Consider the following 19,878-nt stretch of genomic DNA (forward strand, 5'->3'; position numbering starts at 1 on the left):
TTCAAAATATGATTCTAAGGTAATTCTAAGTATTCATGATCAATTTTAAGTTTCTTACTCGGAAATTTTTTGCAAAAGTAATTTCGCATAACCATATAAATATATATTTTAAAACCTAAAAAAAAAAATCTTAATGGAATCTTCGTGGAAACATATTGTGTTATAGAATTTATTTTAAATGTTTTAAAGGGATTACATATTATATTTTAAAAGCTTGCGTACGAGTCCACAACCACGGGATACATTTTTATGTTGTCGCCAAAAGTTTTTTAATAATTGGCCGTAATCGATTTATTAGCAAAACATTTACTTGGTTAGTTATTTTGAATCAGTTTAACCATTCATTCAAGTTTGTTCATTGTGAAAACAACACATAATTAAAAAAAATTAACATCCTCATCCCATCCCCATCTATAAGGATATATATGAGGATTATTAGGTAATAAAATTTCGATGTCGGTGTCGATTTTTCCGTTTGTATGTCAAACATAAAAATATAAGTAATATATGTAAGACATAAAAATATCAAAAAATATTGTGATTGTAGTTTGTTATAGGGTCATTTCATGTGAAATCACCTAATGGCTGTGCGACTATACTTAAAATTTTTTAGAAATTTATCATACATTCTTTATAGATCCTTAATAACAAAAAAATTTAAAACAAAATTTTTAATTTTTTTTTTGGACCTAGGTAGTTCAATTTTTTAAAAAAATTATCCAAAAACACCTTATGTTTCTGACTCTGTAATTTAACCGCCGATAGTGGTATAGATATGTAACCTGCACAGTTAAAATTATAATTAAGTGTACTTTAACCACATTTAAAAAAAATATATTCTTATATATATTTTTTATTTTTTAACCCTAGAAATATTTTTTTTAATTTTTGAAATATTTTTTTTGGGGTCGAAAAGTTAAAAATTAAAAACAAATATTTTGTTTATATAAAATTTAAGTTATGTTCTTATGATCCATATCATCTTTGAACCAATTAAGTTTTTTTTGCTATTAATTTACGGCTTCAAACATGGGTATTTTGCTGAAAACTACCTACTTTAACTACCTACAACACAAATGTGACTAAACGAAAATTTTCCAAAATTATGCATTACTTATAAAATTTACTCATATTGAATGTGTGCACTCCAAGCTGGAAGTCAAGAAGTAATCTGTTGGGTTTCTCACTATTCTATATAATATAAATAATGTCGTTTCATGTTTCTTACTGGAGTTCAATTCGTGTACCAGAATTTAATCGTGCTTTCAAAAGTTATTTGTTGTTTACTTGTATTGCAGTATTATCGATGCTTAATTCTGAACGGTTAAATTCTTGAACTGCTCAACGGTGGTATTTGACATTGTCAGATAATAATATTTCTTCCGAAATATCTTGCCAGACTTGGTGTTGTTTTCCTTGGGGATAATTTGTTTTGATCCTGTCGCTAACCAAGAAAAGCGTTTCAATAATATTACATACATTACAGAAAAGTTTATCAGTTTTTAATTATTACTGATCTCAATATTCAATCAGTTAAAATATAAGGATCTAAATTTATCAGTACTGTTTTTTTTCCAAAGTTACATTTTCTTACAAAGGTTGATTTTGAAACTTCGTTTAGTTTACAAATCAATCATGTAGCCTTAGGCTTTTTTACTATAGCTTCAATGCTTCTCATTAATTAAGTATTAACATCTACACCATAATGGTGATCGATCATTTTTAAATATATCCAAATAATTAGATGGTCTCAAACGATATTATTATATTCAAATTTCTTGATTAAATATTTTAAGTACTATCACTAAATAAAATCACTATGAAAAAAAAAATTCATCTATTAATTAAACGCATTAAGATATTGAAAAGTTCGCGATAAGAAACATCACCCTGTATACGATAAATAGTTTATTTTTGGACGTACAAAAATGTTTTTACATATGTATGGAATATTCAAAGACCCTGCCATTTTCCAGGTAGTTGTAAGGGTTGAATGTAATTTCTGACACAGCGATTTTCCAAAATGGACGATTCATTTCAGTTGAATGCAAACTTTTTAAGTAGCAAGGGTCGAACTTTGACAAAATGATACCACCTACAAGTACTATTGTGTGATGTGAATCTGAATTGTATTGATCGGCTAAAACGCTCCGACGAAAATAGAATAAAAACTATAACTGCATACAAGAAAAAAAAACTTAGGATATAATTTATATAAACCACATTGATATATTTTGGCAAACATATGCGTAATTATTTTTTATGCAAACTATAGCACTATAACTATCCAAGCTAAGTACGAACACTAGGTAAGTGAAAAACTTAACATAAATGCCGTTTAAATGAGAACCCATGCTAAAGGTTTACTGTCGACGTTTTAAGTTTTTAAAAATACCTCGTCATTATTTTTTTTTATAAATGCTATAACTGATAAAATCATTGAACTAAAAGTAGTTTTGCATTGTGATTAAAATTCATTGTTCTATATTAAAGAGCATTTATATTATTCCACTTTTGTATAAACTATTTTTCGTAAGTCCTAAGACTTATTTTATTCAAATTATTTTTAATCAAATTACCTAAACATCAGCTGTCTTTTAAGCTTGTATAGGTTGAACATTTTTTTACCACGTCATTACTCTGTTTTATAGCGTACTCAAAATATATTACTAGCGTGCAAAGTAGTAGCTATCCCGATCTAGAGATAACATCTAATCCTTAATTGCTGTCGATAACTTTGAATACCATAAATAAGTATATAGGTACTACGATTGGCAAAAAATAAGGGAGATATTTATATTTCTTTGTGATTCCCTGAGATCTTATCTTAGGCTGAAAGCACATAACGCTATAGTTAGTATTTATAATGTTATTAAACGTGCTAACATCAGCTACAACGCACAGTTCTTCTTAATAACCCGTTATTCTTTTAGGTTGTAACAACGTTTCAATTATAAGACTTATACATTTAATTAACAAAAAAAGGCGTTCTTTTGTCAATTTCGATTACAACTATAACGTTAAAACATATATTATGTTAAGTCCCAACTAGAAAATTTAAAAATTTGTCTTAGTTGTGTGAAATATAAAGGTCTCCCTAAACTGTGAAACATAGTTAACAACCACTGAATAGTATTAAACTTTAATCTTTTAAAAAACGCAATAGGCTAAAAGGTCTTACTTTGACCCAACTTAAGTTTTAACTTTATTATTATTATTATTATTATTATGTCTTTAGGGTTTACGGTACAAGCCGCACGTGTAAGCGGTTTGTTACATTAAAAGAAGATCGATTTAATTATATAACAATAAGTAGACTTGTGTTTTTGGCTTGGGAACGATGAAAAAATTATATTGTAAAATTTGTAATAGAGATCATTGTAAAGGAAATGGAGTAAAACTGTTTATTTATACCTCAATAAAGATACAGGGTTTGTGGGTAAGTGGAGAAAAAAAGAGAGAATTCGGCTGGCCAACAATATTTGTTCGGCTTTAAGCGTGGATATTTTATGTATTTTATTATTTAAAAAAAATGTTATTAATAATTATATTATGGCGAATGTGGGCATTGTGGTAAGTTGGAGTTTGATTAGTTTTTGTTAAAAAAAAAATAATAATAACGACATTTACTGAGTTTATTAACATGCTCTTAAGATGTTTGCCAAAATATAGTTCAATACTTTCATGATGTATATAAGATAACGAGCCAGACAATTACAGAAATTAAATTTTCTTTAAGCTTTACAAATTAAAAATGTGACCTTATAAATATTATGCGTGTACAAAAAATTAGCAGTAGAGCTTGTATTGAGGAAACATATCAAATCATGTCAATCAACTTTAAAATAGGATAAATGTAATGCAAATGGACAGAAAATTACATTTACTGATTCTCGACAATATAATCACTAAATATATTATAATATATGTGTACATTTTTTTTTGTAGTTCAAGCTTTGATTTTCAAAAATAGTCCTAACAAATCACTAGACGTATATTTTGCTTTATATGTATCATATTATAAGTTAAATGACAATACGGAACTGTGTTCAATCGGTTGGCTATAATATAATTTAGGATTCTCGAAATAAGCTGAGTAAAATAAATTAATAGACAAAATAGAAAGAAAGGAATGTGTTTTTTTTTTTACTTTCCTACTACAAAAATTAGCTATAACAATAAACAAATATTTATAAGCTAAACCAAATAGTTCCATATGCAAGCATCGAAGCAGTGTAGTTAACCTATTTTTTGTTTTTAATCGTCATCGTATTGAATATGCTACGGACAAATACTGCAATAACATGCCTGTAGCAAAATTACAGTAGCATTAGAATTGTTGTCGATTGCGTTTTACAATTAACAGAATAAATTCCTAATAATTAGGACTTCACTAATGATCTTATGGTCGTTTAAAAGAAAAAATGTGGTATATATGCATATATATATATATGCATTGTAATATAAATTTATAAGAAGCAAATAGAAATTGTCCCAGGCAGTAATTAATTAAAACAATAATAAAATAATAACTTGTTTGGTTAATATTCATTAATAAATCGGCAGTTGACAAACTTCAATTTCTTATTAATTAAAATAAATTATACGATTGTAATCGATAGACATATAAAAGAGAATCCGAGGACGTGAAATCCCTTTAATCGTTACAAATAAAATAAAACCAAAGTTATGAAAAAATTATAACTTCATATTATATAACTTTAACTTTAATTTAATCAAGCCGGATCTTAAAATCGGTTAACTGTTTGCTACAGGTATAAGTTATGAACATTTTCACTTTTCAAACAGGAAACAACGCGTTAATATTACCTATATATTAGTGGAAGATAATAATAGTTATAATTTCGATTTGAGTTGTATAATACAAAATAGTCGACTATTGAGTTTGGGAGTTAAGTACAGCAATATGACCGTGGAAGCTGTCGATTGGAAGTATCAAATTAGGTAACATCCTCTCAAGATTAAATTTAGTTTGCAGTATTTTCCATCAATACCTCCTACATTATAAATCATACTTTCGGTAATCGATCATCATAAACGACTCATCACGTGTTTGTCGTTCCACCATTGTCTACCACGTCATATTGTATTTTACTCATACTTAAAAATTTGAAATAATTCCACAGGACATTAAAGGGGCTACACTAAATACAAAAGGTGACATAATTTTTCAATAAATCTTATGATCCAGCTAAAATTTGTAAACTGCTATAAAAAATAAAAGCTGTGTATATTTTGATAATAATTTATTTTTAAAATGCATACAGGCCTTCTTTTTGTACAAAAACATATGTTTATACATTGAACGCGCTGTTTCTAAGAATACTCCAATTTAAGTTTAAAAAGCACATTTTAATTATTTATAACATTTACTAAGCATCGATCGTGGCACAATTTTAAAATTATTTTTAGTTAATTATTTATTTCTACCTAAAAAATTGCAATTTTAAAGTTTTAAAAAACGGTTTTTAATCTAAAAAAAAAATCGCCGACAAAATGTTTTAGTACAATGTTGTAAAAATAGTAAATTAATTGGACCTTGTGAGTTTCAATTAAATAAAATACATTTAACGAACACACATTTTAATTAACGACAAATAAATAAACGTCTATGGTCAATGTGTTTTACATGCTGAGTCATTATTGGGAATACTTAAGTCCTACTATTTACTAGCCAATAATTCTAATAAATTGCTGATTCATAGCAACATATTTTTTTGTTTGGCGGTTCATTGAACTGTTGCGTGTTACAAAACGAACGTTCGATATAAATATATTCCCAAGTAAAAAAACACCAAAAATGGCCCCCAAATAAAAAAAAATACTGATAAGAAAGTACATTGCACACATTTGGATAGCAAATGAGAAAGAAATTCTCGAAAACAAATTCTAAAGCAAACACACATGATAAATCAAACAAACACTTAAATAAGCGACAATAAATCGTAGACGTCTTCCCATACAACGCACTAAACTAATAAAGGTTTTTCTATAAAAAAAATGTTCGGCGACTTGGCATTGGAAATTTATTGTTGTCTAAAAATAAAATATTTTTTTATATGGACTCTTAATATTATTATTATTTAAATTTTCTATAAATGGCTTTCATGGTAGGCAAGGGTACTTATATACTATATAAACAGATACTTTCCAAAACGCACTGTGTGTATTGAGTGAACAGCTATAATCGAGAAAAAAAAACGAAAACGGTTGTAGTAAATTTTAATTTGTGTATAATAATTACTTTAGGAAAATTTACTATACTAATACTAAATAAATACAATTATCGTAGGTACAAATATGCGCGTTATTTAGAAAGTACAAAATAGTTAAAGCCCTACACATGTACAGCCTTAATAGTACATACACCGTTTAACTATTTTAAATTAAAATTGAATTAATTTATTTGCGTGTAATCGTAAGAACACAAAAACAATATTATTTTGGTTAATTGTCTCAGTTGCATACCCAGAAATCACTAAGTCCAAATATTGTTATCACACTTGCGCTATGTGTTTTTGTGGTAATTATATAAATGTATTGAAATATACTATTATAAATTTCTCTCTATATTAACTAACCGTTTAGTATATACTATATTAAACTATTAAACTGATCTAAAATAACACATTTTTAGGTCTGCCATGTGAAAAGTAACATATTATGTCAGCAGTACTATATTAACCTTTATTAACCATAACATTCCAATCGAAACTCTAGAAAAATAATAAAAGTGATAAAACTCGCCAAGTAATATTGTGGATGCTGACTAATTGATAAGTAGACAATATGACCTGGAGTACCATGACATACTTTTCGATTTTTGTAGCACTTTTTATTGCAATTAGTATTTATAATAATACATAAAAAGATAGATCTTTACAGGCACAATCGCATAAATTCTTTAATTAATGATATTTTTATTTTATGGGTTAAATATAATTATGATTGATTTATCCTAAGACGATCAATAAATGCTAGATCTTGATTAGATTTTGGAAAAATCCGTTAAGGGAATGAAATGTTAAAATGTTTAAATTTACAACAGCGCTATCTATCCGATAAATGTTAAACTAAGTAAAATTAACTCTGTTTTTACAAATTTTTGCACTTATTCTTAACTTACTGTTACAACTAGATTCGCTCGGGGTCGATTCAACTAACTAACAGACAAACAGAGAATAGTTTTTAGACGTATCAAATTTGAGCTCTATCTTTCGAACGTTTTATAAAAACGTTGATCATACACATAGTTGAACGTTAGGTCAAATTGTTGCAAAAGGAAACATTGTTTCATTAATTTAGTTTATGTTGAGAAAATTGTATATATTATTATATTTTTGAAACCTATATAAGTACATATAAATAATAAATCAAACGTTATTTGTTAATAAATATAAAATATAAAAGTCATGCCGTTTTGATGTTTATACAGGCGATTAATCAAAACAAAGGCGTTATAATTAATAAATAATAATGGTGATATAATGATCATGATTCGAAAACATTGAAATGTAATTAATACAATATATATTTTTTTCATTGATTACCTTATTATTTAAAAAGTTGTTAAGCTGGCGGATTTTTTTCTAATAACATTTTTTTATTATTTTACAGCTAATTCTCATATTTTTATAACTGAAAAACTTGCATAAAATATAAAGATGCTCTATTAAAAATAAATTACTCAAATTTTAGTTTCGATATACTTTAGTAATTAATTTTTACAATATTTCAAAATGGCTAATTAAAAAAAAAAAAATATTTAACTAATATATTTACTATAAACACCTTTTTAATGATTACTGTATTATTTTATTCATAACGCTTTGTAAATTATTTTTTCTTTAATACAAATTAAATAATGATAAATAATACATTATAGTATTTTTATTTTCAGAAACGTTACAATTTTAATGAGTACTTCGTTTAGATCTATTAGTTAAGATTATGTTAGTAGGTAATTCGGGTTTTTCTTTAAAATGATTATAAATGATTGTTTTATGAGTAAGTTTAGTATAGAGACAGTTTAATAATTGCCATTCCTTATTGAAAAAACAATTTTCTAAACCGTTATTTTATTAAATTTATAAAAATTAAAATTCCAGAGAAAATATAAAATTGTACCAGAGTGAAAAATATGCGTTACAAATATATTTAGTGTATTAATCATTCGTTTGGGTGTTGGAGAATTATAATGTCGTAGAACTTACGCTAACTACTGTTATTTATTGAGAAACTTTCTGTGGGGATAATCAGAATCTACTTGACTTGTATAAGTAAAGTCTATTATACGTATTGGAAAACATTGTAGGACAACAAGTAATATTTACGCTGTTAGTTTTTTAGTTGATATAAATACAATTAGGTTGAGTCACTGTTTTTTGGAACAAAGGACTTTTATCGTAGAAATTATGATTACTTAACCTTTTATTATTTCTCAGTGATTCACAAAACTTTTCTGAATAGTTAAACCAAGTTGTACTAACGACCAGTTAATTTATATAAACAAAATTAAGAACCATTGTAATATATCAAAACACATAATTTAAAAAACAATTAGTTTCCAGCTACTGTAACTACTCCAGCTCAAAAAAAGGGAAAATCACACTTTGACCATAATACAGTTCTAGGTTGCTATGTGTGAATCATCAGTCAATAAATATCTAAAATATATATTAATTTTAATTGAGATAACGGGTACCATTAGTAACAAAGTATTATAGACAGACTATCAACCCTAATCGTTTCAACCATATTACTACGTATAATCTTATATTACTCGTAAAATAATAATATAAGCAATTTTTAATTTTTTCCTTTACAACGTTTTTATCGATATTGAATAGTTCTACCATCTACAGATTCGCACCGAAGCGTTTATTTGAATGTGTTTTCTGTTTTAATAATTGCTGTATACCTGTGATTTTTTCCACCCCCATATGCTCCATCCCAACTATTTTCGTTACTAAAATTATTGCATATAACATTACAATGAAATCCTAAACAAATAAATATATTGGATAGTCATCCAATGTATGTCTAATATTGTGAGTTATTTTTTTATTTATTTATTACTAAATTGACGCCCCAAAGGGCGAGAGTCAGTTTTAATACAATTTGTCAACAAATTTTCTATTACTATATTTTGTTTTAACAAATAAGTCGTAGTTTGTGCAATTGATATTAAAAGAGTATAAAAGAAAAAAACAGTATCTTTCTATTGTCCTACTTCCATTGATAGTACTATAATTACATATTATATATTGACTTGCTAATCGGGTAAGATGAGAAAACTATAAGTAAACCGAACCAGTCTCTATAAAATGTCATTGAACACAGAAAAGGGAAAAAATTGCATGGTTGTGAATTGAATACTATCTACGTCGAAATCATGCATTTGTAACGTAAATTAATGTTTTATTTTTTAATTAAATATGTGTGGCGTTATAATTTTAATTAACATTATAGACTCCATATAAAAAAAACCATCTCGCATGGTAGTTTAAGGATCACTCTAGCAGACTTGAAGTCGCGAGACGATATTATTTTTTACATAATAATCGTGGCACTGGTTTTTGAAATGAAAATAAACAAAGAGAGAATTTTGTTGTAACTGACGAACATAATAAGTAGTTACAAATATATTAACTCGGGAGAAAAAAATCGAAAACGGCCAAAGTTACTTCAATGAGTTGAATTTAATGTAATACATGAAAAAATAATAATGTAATCTATTATTTACGTCTTATAAACATAAAAAATTAGAATAATAATGCGTTGGCATTCGAAACGGGATGGCAATTATCTGTACGGATGTGATGTTTGTAAAGGAGCAAATTATAGAAAGTACAGGCTCACATTACACACAAATGTAGTAATTTGAAATATATTTAATAATTATTATTGTTGATAGGTTAAACGGAATTTATACATTGAAATCATCAAACTGGACAGTAATAGCATAAAAGTACATATTTTCGAAATTTATTTTTAAATCTTATTTATTGGACATTTTGTTCTTTATACAATATCATACAATGTTATTAATTTTTATAAACATTTGAAACTATTTAAGGAAACGTCAATAATAGTTTTTCGTGGACTTTATGGTTCAGGTAAGGTTAGGAGGATAATACTTTATTTGATGGTTAACTATCTCCTGTATAAATATATGAGACGTAACGCTGCTTGTGCTTTGTTTGGACGATGTCCATACATCGGGCAGCGGAGCCATTAATATTATGTTTTGTAGATGTTGCTCGGTTGTTGCAATAATACCTGGTGGTTTCGCTTGGATTACACTGACACGGGGTTTGAAACAGGTCCTGTAGCCAAATCCCGGTGTAACGACTGTTTGCTATTAGGGATACCTCGGGTATTTTTTAGACGAATAAAAAACAAATATTGAAAGAACTTTATACATTATAACATATTTTTTATAAATAATCTAAATTAGTATTGCTGTAAACATTTTGTATTAGGTAACTAATTATTTTAAAACACATTGTGCGTAAAATAATCGAGGGATTCGGCTGTAATAAGAGAAACTATACCTGTTTGTAGACATATTTTGATGGATCATAACGTTTTGTAATTTGTTAAATTAATAAGTGACCTAATTACACAGAAGTCCACAACAGACACCTGATATGAAACTACACTAAAGCAAAGACAATTAATATAATGGCGGTTACAAAGACTGTGTACACCGATTAGACCGATTAGAAAGCTCATTGCTATTTGCTTATATGGCCTAAGGATTGTGTGCTTGGTAGTGAAAAAAAAGTAGTGAAGTAAGTTAAACGAGAGAACAACCGGCTTGTGGCCATGATAGAGCGCCTATTTGATGAATACATTTAAAAAGTACAGATTTAATCGTAGTTTAGTTGTAAAGCTTTACAACTAGGTGGAAATATTTTAATATTACAAGTACAACAACGCTTTGAGCTAATTTCAATTAATACCATAGTTAACGGTAGCAATATTACATATACCTATTTTAGTCAAAATACATTATTATGTTAATTTGCTTAAAGTTTATAATTTGTTCAACCTATTTTATTACATCTTAGTAATAGTGATACTAAGATATAGAAGGATTTTGCTTGTTAAAATATATTCTTGGACAACAATATTTTCAACAAATACTTAAAGATTAAACTTTCAGTATCAATATAATATATTTAATTGTAATGTTATGTTAAAATCACGAATCAATAATCAATCTATTGAAATAAAAAATATTATTTTTTAACTAATTATTTGTATTATATTACAACGACACTAATTTTATTTATTTACCTTTTAAACAGCTCTAAATAATCGGAAAGTAAATAATCGGTTATTCAGTTTTTTAAAACAAATGTTTAATAGTTTTGTTATTCGTTATTCCAATTTTCAAATTTTACTTTAATGAACGTTAATTTTTGGTTATAACCTCGGCGATTGATTTTTGTAGTCATTAGTCAACATCATTAACAATGATTTTCATAGAGTCCAAAATAAGCACTATACGAATACATAGTAGATTTTGTTTAATTGAATTAATTTTGCTAAATATAAGAAAATATATTATAAGTTTTAACAGGTGCCAGGCTATCTTCTACTTGAGACTCCATTATAAAAGGCAATGACATTCAAACCGTCTCATCACTTAACTGCATTCAAAAACACTACCGGGCAATCCAACAGACGTCTCAAACGCATTTGGTCAAGAGATTTGCTTAACGATAACTAACTTAATTTCTTATTGTACGGGTGGCTTTACCGTGAGTCTCCTCCTCGCCGCCCTATCATTGCCAATTCTAATTGTATTATTTAAATTTACTCATTGTACATATAGTATAGATTGTAAATAGTTTCAATAAATGTTAATTAAGAAGAAAAAAATAAACATGTACTAGGAGATCTCACAATAAAAAATCCGTTTAATTTCACAATATTTCTTATATTTCTCATCGTTTTCAAACGTATTACAAACAAAATAAGAATGTCGATCAGAGATCTTTTTGTTTTATTTATCAGAGATGTGTTTATTTTAAGAAAAAATAAATTACATACATTTTTACTATACCAGTCTGAGTGTATTTGACTATACAATATGCAAAAACCATTATTTTTTAAATGTATTCAAGTATAATATGTATACATGTATAAAGTTTGATATGATAATCCGAATATGCCATTAAATAATAAACAACCAATTAAGAGAATAAACGAGACTAAGCGAACTTAATAAGCGAAATTAAATTTCAAAAATCCCAATATAACTTTCACCTATTCTGACCTTGACCTTATTAGATTATCAAATGTGTAGGATGATCATCAAATTTAATTGTAATCAAATCTGTAATAGGAATACACATATTTAAAGCGATTGTCTGGAAGCTAAGTCATTATTATTAATTAACATTGTGGTTAGCTTTACGAGTGTTAACAATTCTGTCATAATAATAATCAATATACGCTTATTAGATCATAAACTACATATTGTTATTGTACTCGGTTTCTGTACTAGATACTATGACGATAGTATATACTATATAGTATGGTCACCACGGTGACTGACTGTTTAATAATATTATTATTAAACAGCCAAATACTCTGAAAATTCTATTTATTTCTAGGTTTTTATTTTTGTACTTTGTTATACGATCGCCGTAGTAAAGAACAAAATTTCCTCTTTTTAAGATAATTGAATTGTAAGTTGTTATACATTTTTTATTTCACCCGAAAGGGTAAAAATTTTAATTTGTTTAGGTTTCCCGTTTATTAGGCATAGTTTTGAAATGTCAAGGTCTGAAAACCAGACTTAAGATAGATCTCGTATGCATTTATAACATAATATACAATTTTTAAAACCTCTTTTTTATTGAGGAAAACAAAAAAAAAACTAATATCACAAATATTGCCTTTATATTAATAAAATAATACTTTTTTTAAATTATTATTTAACTAATGCGAGAATAATCTTAAAAATAAACACCGGTCGAAAACCAGTTTTGAATATTATTATTTTTTAAGTGACAAACATATTATAATTGTAAATACATTTTCAGCTTTGCATCACAGCTAAAATTGGTGGTAGTATATAATTAGTTTAAGCTGAGAATAAAATATTTATTTTCAATTATTATCGAAACTGCTAGGAAAAAAACTAAAACGCGTTTAGTAGGTAATCTTGTAATTTATTACAGTATGTACGCGAAACGGCTTTTATGACAAGTATAATATACAACATATAAAGCAACTAATATAACAAAAGGATAATAATACAAATACAATAGAGTAAGGTAATAACTAAAGTTAACATATACTAAAATATAAAAACGTGGAACAATAAAAGTTTAATAAAAAAGTGAATTATGGCGGGAAAAAAAATGTCACTATAGGAATCATTTACAACTTTACTACTTAGTAACCGTATAGGGTTAACAAGCGCTTATTGGTTAACAAATTGGATCTGTCTGCGGGAATATGGTAAATCTCGTGATTCCTAGACATTGGGAAATAGCAGACTTCTAAGTTATAAAAAGGGGTCGACAGATTATCATATAAAGTACCGAGCATCTGTACTATAAAACATAAAATTCGTAAACATTTCATTATATTTTAAATAGAATTTTAAATGTACAATGGTTATGAACGTAATCGCTATTATCTGTATTAAACACTTACGATTTTTTATTATATTATTATTTATATTAATGTTAAAATCTGCCTTTTATATGGTTTTCCGCTGTCAGAGTTCAACATTAGATTTAAATAAATATTTAAAATTAACTGTTTCGACCTATATAATATGGATAACATTGAAAACTAAAAATGTAAATTTGCAATTTAAAATAAATAAAAAAACTTGTTTATCGAATCGTGGTTTGATAAATTTATCCCATAATATAAACAGTTGGCAAAATTAAAGCCTTTTTTGAGGATGCCTTTTTGATGATTTAATGATTTTTAATGTTACAATTAAACATATTTTTAAAATTTTAAGTGTGAACATGTTAAATAAACTAATAGCAAAAAACAATACCACATAAAAAAAAATGTATGGCAAAAAAGTAATTTTGTCAATATTATTCCACAATAAAACATCTTTTTTCCACGTTAAATGCGCAATAGCATGGTGAAATCGTAACTGTTGTCTTTTATTATAATTTACTGCACTCCATTTTGATATGGGCTACTTTGTCGATTAGGTCCCAAGTGTTTATAATCAACCATGCACGTTAGAACTTATTTGCTTTGTCCGATTTAACAGTAATATTAAAATAATAATATAATAATAATTAGAAGTGGTAAACTTTCGTTTACCGACAAGCACTCGCCTTTATCGACAACAATAATATTTGTTTTAAACGTTTTATCAAGCAAAAAATGCTAAGGCATTACCGATGTAGTATTACTATAAACGCCTAACTTATAATATTATACATTATATAGTATTAAATTAATTGGCTGTTGCCCGAAAGGTTGAAGATAACATATGTTTTTAAAAAATATAATCCAACTTCATTTTTGTAAAGGATCCAATTAATTTGTAATTATTTTGAATAAATTATATTATTTAGAATAAAATTAGTTACCAGACAATAATTTATACACATAAATTATGTAAAATTACGGTTATAATATAAAATATTCTTTGTATGACATAAAATTAACTAATAACCAATTTTTATTAATAATGAATAACAATTTTGTTACAAATTATGAGCGTTAATCGTATTTGGTGAGATGTCAGGTGCACTTTTTTTTTCTACGTGGCTGTAGTGTATACGAGCAGTTATTTAAAAGTTTTCATAGTTAAAGTCAATGTGTTTTAAAGGAGTTATCTGTAATTGAACTTTTATTTTATCATTAATAAATTATTACATTTTAAGTCTACAATGTGCCTAGTGGGCGACCCATCGAGTAAAACTAGTATTATTTTATTATGATACTATAATAATATATTACTGTGATTGTAGTTTGACATGGAGTTTTCAGTCTATGGATTAAAGTTCAATTGTTGGTCAACTAATGAGTTAGTTAGTAGACAACTAAACATGTAAATGAAACATATTTTTATAATTCGTAAAAATGGCATTTTTAGGTAAAAAGTATAAAGAATTGTGTCAAAAGAGTAAATACAGAGCCTTTGAGAAAACAAAAACTTCAAAGCTCATTGTTACAAGTTTCAAAAAGTGAGATTATTCCTTTTAGATCCAAGGTACAGATAAATTCAAGCAACTGGAAAGTAATCGAGATTGACTCGATAAAGTTTTTAAACAATAACGTTTACCAAAATGAATGTGATATTTATTTGAGAACTGACCTTACTCGTACGATTTGAATCATAAAACTTATAAGTTATAACCCAAGACTTACGATATAATGTACACGTATCGTCGGTAAGTATATATTTTACCAGTCGTAACCCGTCTTATATGTGGATAATATGTATTTTAATGGTATACTTGAACCAATTTATGATTACTAAGTTGGAGTGTTTACTTACCGTTGACCATCGCAGTGAATTGCGGCCTTGCCATTAAACGATTACATCACCGGTACTAATATATTTTAATTTATGTATAGGTTTAATTTATATTGTAGCGGTTTGTTTCGGTACTCTTTGGACGATGGTGGGATGGCGGCAACGAGGCGACACGAAAACGATACTATTGCAGTAATGATAACAAACAAATGATATAATTGTTATTATTACAAGGTAACCGACTACACCTAGACGTATATGATCAGCAATATTATGCGAACGATGCGCTCACGGGAACCGTCTGGTCGGAATAGCAAATGTTGACTGCCCGCGGACGGCAACGATGGCGGAAGCACACATTTTCGTTAACTCCACGCGGCGCTGCAACCCCGTGAAGGTCACGTTTTGACTACTTACATGTTGACCGGTGACAAACATTGTCCATAAGCGGTGTCCACAATTTTGCAACCACCTTGTTTATTTGGCTTACTTAACTCTTGATGTGTTGATGTGAGCTCTGGATGTACGTGTTGAGAGCAGTGCCGAAAACGCCCAGAACGGAAATGAGTCGATGGCGTAGGTAGTACCAGGATTTCACTTGAACAAAACATCATCCCAACTGTAAAGGCCGGAACGTTTTTAAAATCTAGAAAACAAATTTGCATTTGAAAAAAAAATTGATTTAGCACAGTCGTCAAAAAAAAAAAAAAATATTGCATTAATTAAAAAAAAAAGTTTTATATTATTAAATTAAATTTTAAAAGAGATATTTAAGAAAACTAATGAACATCGACTAAAAAGTACATTGAGAATGTAATTTTCATATTTTTCCCCTGTACAACTTATTTATACCCAGTATTGAAAAGATTACTAAGCAAAAATTTACATTTTTCATTATAACTACATACAACAAATTTTGATGAAAACAATTATTTAATAATAAATTATATTTTAAAAGCTTAACTAATTTTGAACTTGAAAAAAAGTCAACTAAACAAATTCACATAAATTTAAGTTATGCTTTTTGGAACGCTATTAAATAATGTTCCTACTACGAAACGTTTATATCTCTTTTACCATATTAACTGTAAGTTAAATAACAATGTATTAAACCAAAAGTATATTAAAGCAGAATTTTACCTCATTTTATCTCTTACGAATCGATACTCCAATAAATAAATCGTTAAATGATAGCCGCCCACGTGGCTGTCACATAAAGCTACTCACTTAACGACCGTCGTCGCGTTTACTAATTTTCAGATTATTAACTGCAAAACACTTTAAAATAATTACCAAACTTACGTTAAATAAACTATTACTACATCCTATGGAACTATAGAGCTTAGCCAAAATATCAAATATTAACCGTACACAAAGATTTTAATTAAAAGTCCTGTGTGCCATAACAAAAGCATCCTTTTATATCTCTAATTATACCTTACATTTAGATTTAAAATTCTCCATTGTAAATGTTTTAATATGAGTTCAAATTATTATGGTAACAAAAATGTATTAAATAGGCCTATTGTTAATTAACAAATGGGTTGCGTGTACGGCCACTTATCTTGCCACTTGTCAGGTAATATTATATAATATTAAATATACATTATAGCACAAGCAACAGTAACACATTTACATGTTTTCAGTTGCTGTGTTACGTGCATTATCATAAAATTAAAGTGTTTTTATTTGAAATACATATAATCATGTAAGTTTTTATAATATAACAAAATTATTAAGAATAACAGCAGTGGAAATAAATTAAAAACAATTAACTAATAATTATAAGACGTTATTTGTTATATAAAAGAGTGGATATTATCGTCCTAGATCGAAGAAGGGGTAGAGGTCTTATTCTGGATCCCACTATTCGATGGGAAACGAACGACGATAGGCAAGATATATCAGTTGACGAGGAAAAAAAAACAATCTACACTCCATGCATACCATACCTAATACAACGCTATGGCATAACTCATTGGGAAGTCACCGGATTGTGGTTTGGGGCCAGAGGAACAGCTTCGTCGTTGCTAGTCTCATTCTTCAAAGCGAACGGTCTAGCAGTCGACGAACTGCGTAAGATGTGTCTTTTAGTCCTGAAGGACACATTGTATATTATCAATTTCCACCTATATTCTACGTAATTGTTGTATTTTTTATTCAATCGTCCATTTATTGGATTATTAGTCTTATTACTCATTTATTAATTTTTGTCTTAAAGAATCTATGTTTACCTGTGTTACTATTATTACCATCAATGTTAAAAGAAAAATTGTGTTATGTACTATTGTATTGATCTAGTATGCTGTGTCTTATATGGCAACCTATGTTTTAGGCAGCCCGCTTGATTTTTTTTAAATAAAGTTGCTTCTCTCTCTTTATAAGAAATTCAAGTTTAATTATAAAGTAAAATATAGATGTATAATATTATACATTATTATCGTATATAAAACATGAAAAAATAAGTTCTAAGAAAAATGTTAATATCGGAGGACACGTAAATCGTAATTTTATGATGGCCAACGGAACATAAAAAGGACAGAATGAAATTTCTACATAAAATGTAATGAACGATCAAAAAGTATGATGAAGGTCGCAAGTATGTCGTTTACACGTTGAAAGTACACAAAGAAGAGGATTTACATGTTTTTTAAAGGACGATTTTTTTTTATTGAAATTTGTCCATAATAATAAATAAAATATATATGATAAAAAATAATATTGTAATCTTTGATTAAACGTCATATTTTTACCACAGCGCCGGTTGAGATGTCACCCAACTCTTGATACGCCGTGAGTTTTACACGTGTGGTTTTTTCAAGAGTAGATAAAAAGTGCACTAATAATGTTTGTACAATTATTTTACTATAATATAGCCGTTTGCAATATGCAAAGACAGTAGGTAATGTGTAAAGGTAATTAAAATGATATGTATGTATACTCTGATAAGTAACTAAATAATATTTATACTAAAATTGAAGTTAACCCTTTTTGACCCATTGTATAAACACCATACTTGGAATTCAAGTTTTACTTTCTAGTTTAACCTCTTTATACTTTTATCACTTATACAATAATATTTGGTTCGTACACTTAATATATTACAAGCTATAATTTTAAAAGTAATTATCTATTTACCAAACAAATATGAGAAATAGTTTGTCATTAAATATTGTTAAAACGAATAGTTTTGATGTAAACTAACGGTAAGTTAAATTCATTTTAGTAAACTTTCGTAAATTGCTTTGAAGCTGAAAATCTTTACATGGTTTTAAATTAATTGAGTATCATTAGACAAGGAAAGTTTCACACATATTAGGACGTGACAAGGTGTACTTGATTAAATTCGGGTTAACACTTAAGTGTTGGATGAAATCCGTTAAATGGCATCGATTTTAATATCGTTTGGTCACATTAGTAGTTAAACGATAGATACATAATTCCCCGACCGTTGTTGCCCGTTATTAGATTTCACTTAAATAAAACGTTATAAAAACAAATAATTTGGCTCGCATAATGTTAATACACAATAATTTAAACGTTTGAGATTATCATTTATTAAAAAAAAAACACAAAAATAGTAGATACAAAACGAACGTTTTGCGTAATTCTTGTAGATACGATAATGTGTATAATATGTATATTATACTTTATTTCATTTAAAAATATGCCAGCAAAGAAAATAAAGGCGTTGCTTCTGCCTACACATCGCAGAAAAATATTGCTTCGAGTAATAATAATACTGTGAATTCCACCCCTACAAAAAAATGATTTGGTTCATACAAAAAGGGCCCTTAACCCCATTTCTGGCAAAAACAAATTAACCGCGGATTTTCAGTTTTTGGGGGTAGATTCAACATTTAATACAAGAAAGGATCTTATTCAGAATTTCCTGGGCTAGAAAACGGTTTGTTGATTTTGCTGTTCATAAAGAACTAGGAAGTTTTTTTTAATTTTCTCAAAATTAAATTAAAGTGATAATGACTCTTTTTGCATGAGCCAAATCAAATTATTTTGAGCATTATTCCAATGGAACGTTTTAGAAAAGCCTTTAATCACGAACCGAGAGTTCGACAATATTGTAAAAATATATTGATTACATGAAAATTTATTTTTTTTCATTATAAAAACTACAGTTAACAAAAAAAATGAATTTTTTTTTCAGAAAGTTTTAACCGATTGAATAACTTTAAAAAAAAATTGAAAATCTGACCATCTATAATAATTGTGGTTTTAATGTGATACTTCTACGACTGAACAAAACTTATTATTTATCGTTTTTTTTTAAAGTAGGTAACTTTAAATTAAACTGAGTTGATTTTTGTGTTGTAAACTAAATAAAACTAAACTATTTAAAAAAATTAAAATCTGCC

General features: G+C 27.5%; 1 protein-coding gene across 2 annotated transcripts in view; it reads right to left on the reverse strand.

Annotated features, from left to right (window-relative positions):
* The window catches only part of LOC126833221 (gastrin/cholecystokinin type B receptor-like), a 90,683-nt gene extending 74,872 nt beyond the window's left edge, over positions 1 to 15,811 (reverse strand). For both annotated transcript variants that reach the window (XM_050564419.1, XM_050564416.1), the window contains exon 1: positions 15,527 to 15,811. The gene's annotated coding sequence lies outside the window, so the exon portion shown is untranslated. The remainder of the gene's footprint in view (positions 1 to 15,526) is intronic.
* Positions 15,812 to 19,878: the final 4,067 nt, after the last annotated feature.

Source organism: Adelges cooleyi, unplaced genomic scaffold (assembly GCF_023614345.1).
Source record: "Adelges cooleyi isolate 19-005CV unplaced genomic scaffold, UGA_ACOO_1.1 ACOO_flye_CR_arks_rails_tigmint_CR_PRNA_2, whole genome shotgun sequence".
Taxonomy (NCBI): Eukaryota; Metazoa; Arthropoda; class Insecta; order Hemiptera; family Adelgidae; genus Adelges; species Adelges cooleyi.